The 6,000-nt window shown below is 45.7% G+C and overlaps 1 protein-coding gene across 1 annotated transcript in view; it reads left to right on the top strand.

The window, feature by feature from the left end:
• LOC145399013 (uncharacterized) overlaps nt 1–6,000 on the top strand; it is a 79,125-nt gene that overhangs the window by 55,362 nt on the left and 17,763 nt on the right. The gene's annotated exons all lie outside the window — the stretch shown is intronic.

Here is a 6,000-nt window from a genome sequence, read left to right as displayed (position 1 = left end):
TGCTAATTTTTTGCTGTGAGTAGGGTAGGGAAAAATCGCCATGAAATTCCTCGTCCAATTTTCCCCAAAGGTAAATATAAGAGTTACGTGGTAGGAGGAAAAAAATAATATCCAGTGGCGTGCCTTGCAGGGTTAACGTTGCTGCTGCTGTAGTAGTAGTAATAGTAGTTGTTGTTGTTGTTGTGAGGTGGAGTGGTATAGTGTGTCATGGATAAAAGTGCCACCTGCTATGTGTAAACAATGCACATGAAACGAGGTTGATGGACACTCCCACTTCACTTCCCTTCCCTCCTTCCCCTCCCCTCCCCTCCCCTCCCATTTCCTCTCCCCCTCACCCTTCATACCCAGCCAACATTTCCTCCATTTTTTCTCTCCATCTCCCCTTTCCTTCCCTCCAGAGGCTAACTTGATGGACACTTCCACTTCATTTCCCGTCCCTCCATCCTCTCCCCTTCCTCTTCCTATTATTTAACACTTCCTTTTTTTCCCTCATCTCATCTTCTTCCGCCCCTTTCCTTACCCTCCAGAAACTAGCTTAATGGACACTACTCATTTCCCTTCGTCATCCCTCCTTCCTTTCTCCCCCTTCCTATCATTTTTCTGTTCCCTAACGTTTCCCTCTCACCTTTCCTCCTCCTCCTCTTTCCCTCCCTCTCCTTTACCCCTTGCCCCTTCGTTTTCTTTCTTTTCCCTGTTCTTTCCCCATCCCTTCTCTTCTGTTCCCCCCTGTCCTCCACCTCCCCTACCCTCCCCCTACTCATTCCATTCCTCCCCCAACTTCTATTCTCCCCCCCCCCCCCAGTTGTCCTATTGTGCACCTTCCGCTTCCGGGCATCAACAAACATTCACTTCCCCTATATTGCAGTGTAGCCAGATGGTGGTAGTAGGGGAGCTGTGGTGGCAGGTGTGGTGGTAAGTGTGGTGGTTGCAGTGGTGGTAGATGTGATGGTAGGGATGTGGTGGTAGTTGTGGTAGTATGGAAGTGGTGATGGTTGTGGTAGTATGGAAGTGGTGGTAGTAGGGCAGTAGTGGTAGTTGTGGTGGCCGGTTAATTTCCAGGCCATGGTATGTGTATATGGTGGTGGTAGTTGTGGTAGAAGGTGGTGGTGGTGGTAGTTGTGGTAGAAGGTGGTGGTGAATGTTTGTAGTTGAGGTGGAAGGAAATGGTGGTAGTTGTGGTGAATGTTGGTGATTGTGATAGGAGGTATTGTTGGCTTTGTCCTGCACTGGAATGTTTGACTGGACAATGAGCGAGGCATGTTGTTGTTGTTGTTGTTGGTGGTGGTGGTGGTGGTGGTAGAAGTAGTAGTAGTAGTAGTAGTAGTCGACCGTGGTGGTGGTTGTTAGTAGTAATGTTTGTTTGTAGTGGTGATAATTGTGGTTTTTAGTAAGGGTGGTAGTTGTGGTTGGTAATGCAGTGGAGAATGTTGATTTAAGTAACAGTTGTCGGTATTGTTTATTGTCTGTTTGTCCAGTCATCAGCCCGAGTTGGTTTGGAAAGTAGTGTGTGTGTGTGTGTGTGTGTGTGTGTGTGTGTGTGTGTGTGTGTTTCCACGATGAGTTATAATAAAAGATTGTACTGAATAGAAAATCAAAATTTTTAAAGAGTTTATTAGTGCCTAGAAATGGAGAAAGGGAAAAATTAATCATGTCTTCATTACCATCACCGTAGTCGTTATCATTATCGTTGTTATCTTCATAATTACCGTTATTAGCACAGTGATCATCGTAATCTTTCTCCGGGTCAGCAGCACTACAACCCACCATTGTCATCATCATCACCACCACCACCACCACCACCACCATCATTCATTATCATCATCACCACCATAATCATCCTTCTTATTTTATCTCCGCCTCTTAAATAAAGGGAAAAGTTCGGGAAAAAGGAAACTTTGAACAGAGGGAGAAGTGCATTGTTTTCTTCCTCTGAATTTTCGATTGAGGTGGATAAACGAAATTAGTAAAAATATTGGGTAGTGACTTGGCCTTGTGATGATTGCTGGATGATGCTGTAGATAGATACATTGATAGATTAGTAAAGGTATGAATGGAATAGTGACAGACAGATAGATAGACAAATCCCATCAATATAAAGTGATGCGGTTAGGTAGATATATGGGTAGATGTCTAGAGTGATAGATACCACTGAGTAGATACTGATGACGTAGACACTGATGGATAGATAGTCATGTAGGTAGATATAGAACAATAATACCGCTGGATAGGTAGATACGATAGGTGTAGAGGTAGATAAATTGATAGACAGGTGAGCATGAAGGCAGCAAAGAGTTGGGACGTGAGAATGCATACCTAGTGGAAAATGACGTTGTTAATGCTGCATCAGACGCCCTTGTTGCTTATAGCCTGGTGGATGGTGTGGGTGTGGGGAGGGGTTGGGGGTATGGTGTGGGGAGGGGTGGGGGGTATGGTGTGGGTGTGGGAATGGGTTTGGGAGTGGTTGTGTGGATGGAAGAGTGTAGGTCTTAGTGTGGGGGTGGCAATGGATTTGGATTGTTGCTGTGAAAATGGGTTGTGGGGGAGAGTGTGGGGTTGTGTTGGAATGGGTGTGGGGTTGTGCTGGAGTGGGTTGTCGAGGAGGGTGTGGGGGTATGTATTTGTGGTTGTAAGTGTTGAAGTTGATTGTGGTATGGGTGTACGAGGAGGGTTTGGGGTATGTCGATGGATTAGTGGTTGTCAAGGTGTGAATGGTGGGATAAGGGTGTGGGTGTGAGAGTTGGGTTGAGTGTGAGGATAGGGATGGTGGTTTGAGTATGAGGATGTGCGGTTTAAGGTGTCAGTGTGAGGATGGTTTGTGGATAGGGTTGTTTATGAAGTTGTGTGTGTGTGTGTGTGAGGTTGAAATTGTGGAGGCTGTGAATCTGCTCTGCCAACGATGAACCAGGTGGCTTATGTGGATAACTGTTGTGGTCAGTTATACGGCGCTTTGAGTTAATTTGCATATCAGCGGCGGCGCATCCCTAGCCATTACGCTAACCACCACACCACCGCCACCTTTCCCAGTACTGCCGCGTAACCGGGAACTTAGCGGAACCTTCTTCCGGGTTGTGTACTGTCACTTGATACGATGCGTTGGGTTTGTGATGAATATATTCGTTAGGAGGTAACCGTTAAAATAAATAAATAAATAGATAAACATACGAAGTCGATAACCACACCGAAAGGTTTAGAGACGTTTAAACTTTCTGCTTTTGCCTAATAAGATGGGTTCATGGTTGAGGGTAATAGGCGGCAGGGTTTGAATATCGTAGCGTAGCGGTCACTTCTCCCGGGTTCTTTTCTCGGTGGCATCGGGTGTGTGCTCTGCTGTCACGTGATCATGATGCCTTCAGGCCCTCAATCTCGAATATAATCGTCAGTGATTAATGAGATTTTTTTTTTTTTTTCCCCTCACCAGACCACTCTTTCGTCGTGTGATATCAAAATGTTGTAGATTATATAGTGACAAATAAGGTCGGCTTAGGTAGTGTGAGTTGTCGTTGATGTTGTTGTTGCTGTTGTGCCTCCCCAGTTTGTCTGATCGAGTAGACCTATTAGCCGTAGGCAATCAACTGCAAATGCAGGGTCATCCTGTGCAGTAAGCTAATGTTCCCATGTGACTGACGGCGCCCCGCCATAGCGAGGTGCAGGGGTTAATGTGGAGGTTTGGTTCTTGGTTGGATGCTGCATTTGCGTCTCCACCCAGTTAGCAGGGGCGCCGTAGTAGGCACCACGTCACCTCAGATTTTGTATATATGGTTACCACCCAGCGCAGTAAGTGGTTTCCCGAGTTACAGGAGACCAATTGGATTGTCACAGTGTAGAGCCACCTTAAGTAGAAAGAAAAGTAATAAATGGTGACATAAAGGATAGGAGAAATAGGAAGAGAGGAGGACAGACATGAGTGGGATGTTTTAGTTTGAGTATTGGAATAGAAGGGAGTTTAAATGTCGAGTTGTGTATTCTACTACGTGATCAAGATACTTTGAGCTTCTCTTTAATGAAACGAATCGTCATTACTTAGTGATAATGATGTCTAAGTTTAAATAGTGTAATGCAGAGGATAGTAATTCCGGGTTGTGTACTCCCTCCCCATCTCTCTCTCTCTCTCTCTCTCTCTCTCTCTCTCTCTCTCTCTCTCTCTCTCTCTCTCTCTCTCTCTCTCTCTCAGACCACAAAGAGCTTTATAATTTAACTAAAAGATGCCTGTTACTCCTCACCAACATTTCTACTATCTGGTCACTGCATAAAAACAATAATTATGTCAAGTAATAAGTGTATGCCTCTCAGAATGACACTGCATATCACCCAAGTAAAAGCCATCCCCCCCCATCTTTTCCCCATTATATACTATCTATCTATCTATAGCCCGACGCCCTAATCCCGCAAAGGGTGGCCGCAGACAAAACGCCTCCAAGTCCCTCTGTCACCCACCATTTGACTACCCTCTCCCCAGCTCACCCCCCCCTCCCTCATATATCTCTCAATTCCATCCCTCCACCTCATCCTCGGTCTACCCCTCCCTCTCCCTCCCTCCACCTCACCTACATACACCCTCTTAGTCAGTCTTTCATTCTCCATTCTCTCCACATGTCCAAACCACCTCAGTGTATTTCTCCTAATCTTCTCAACCACATCCACATCTACCCCACAACGTTCCTTCACTTCTTCATTCGTCAACCTGTCCCTCCACGTGGAGTCCCTCCACGTCACTCCACATGCTCCTCTCAAGTAACTCATTTCCACTGCTCTCACTCTTGACTTGTTCCCATCTTGCAAGGTCCACGCCTCGCTTCCATACGTCAGGGTAGGGATCACAATACCATCATGCAGTGACTTCTTAACTTCCATACTCACCTCCCTATTTCTCATCACTGCTTTCAGTGTACCAACAACCTTCCTTCCCTGCTGTACCCTTTCACGTACTTCATCCCCCAAAGTTCCATCCTTACTCATCACACTACCCAAGTACTTGAATGCACTCACATTCTCCATATCCTCACCATCCAACCTCACTGCACACTCTGCGACTTCATTCCTCTCAAACACCATAACTTTACTTTTGTTTACATTAACTTTCAGCTTCCTCCTCCTACACACTGTCCCAAATTCATTCACCAAACCTTGCAACTCCCATTCATCTTCTCTCAACAATACTCTATCATCAGCAAACAGCAACACCGGAAGCTTCCAAATCTCACCCTCATTCATTAGGGCCACCCCCACATCCACTGCCCTACCTTGCACCTCCTTTACAACCCCATCCATATATATATTAAACAGCCATGGAGACATCACACACCCCTGTTTCAGTCCCACATTGAGATCAAAGAACTCACTCAGCTCACCATCCACTCGCACCGTAGCCCTAGCTCCCTCGTACATACTCTTCACAGCACTCAACAATTTCCCCTCCACTCCATATATTCTTAATACCTTCCACATACCTTGCCTATCTATTCTGTCATAAGCTTTCTCCAAGTCCATGAAGGCAGCATACACTTTCCTTCCCTTCTCTAGATACTTCTCTACTAAACATCTAAGAACAGATATCTGATCTACACACCCTTTTCCCTTCCTAAATCCCCCTTGTTCTTCTCCAACTAGCTCCTCTGTCATATGCCTAACTCTATCAATGAGTATTCTACCATATATTTTACCAGTCACACTAAGAAGGCAAATACCCCTATGGTTACCACATACTTCTCTCTCCGTTTTTCCTTTGTACAGAGGAACAATTATACCTGATTTCCAGTCCTCTGGAACCCTTCCCTCTTCCCAAGCCAATCTACACAACTTCCATATCCACTCCACAACAATCTCACCCCCATACCTCAGCATTTCACCACACACTCCATCACTTCCTGGGGCCTTTCCCAACTTAATCTTCTTCATCGCTTCCACTACTTCCGCCCTACTGATCTCTTCCTCCCTCCTCTCATCTCTTCTTCTCCCAGCCATTCCCCAACCACTTATACTCACACTGCTCTCACTCTCTAC

The sequence above is a fragment of the Coenobita brevimanus genome, chromosome 47 (genome assembly GCF_032717465.1).
Source record: "Coenobita brevimanus isolate Jiangsu-jjx chromosome 47, ASM3271746v2, whole genome shotgun sequence".
Lineage (NCBI taxonomy): Eukaryota > Metazoa > Arthropoda > Malacostraca > Decapoda > Coenobitidae > Coenobita > Coenobita brevimanus.
This window is presented reverse-complemented; position numbering and strand designations above follow the sequence as displayed.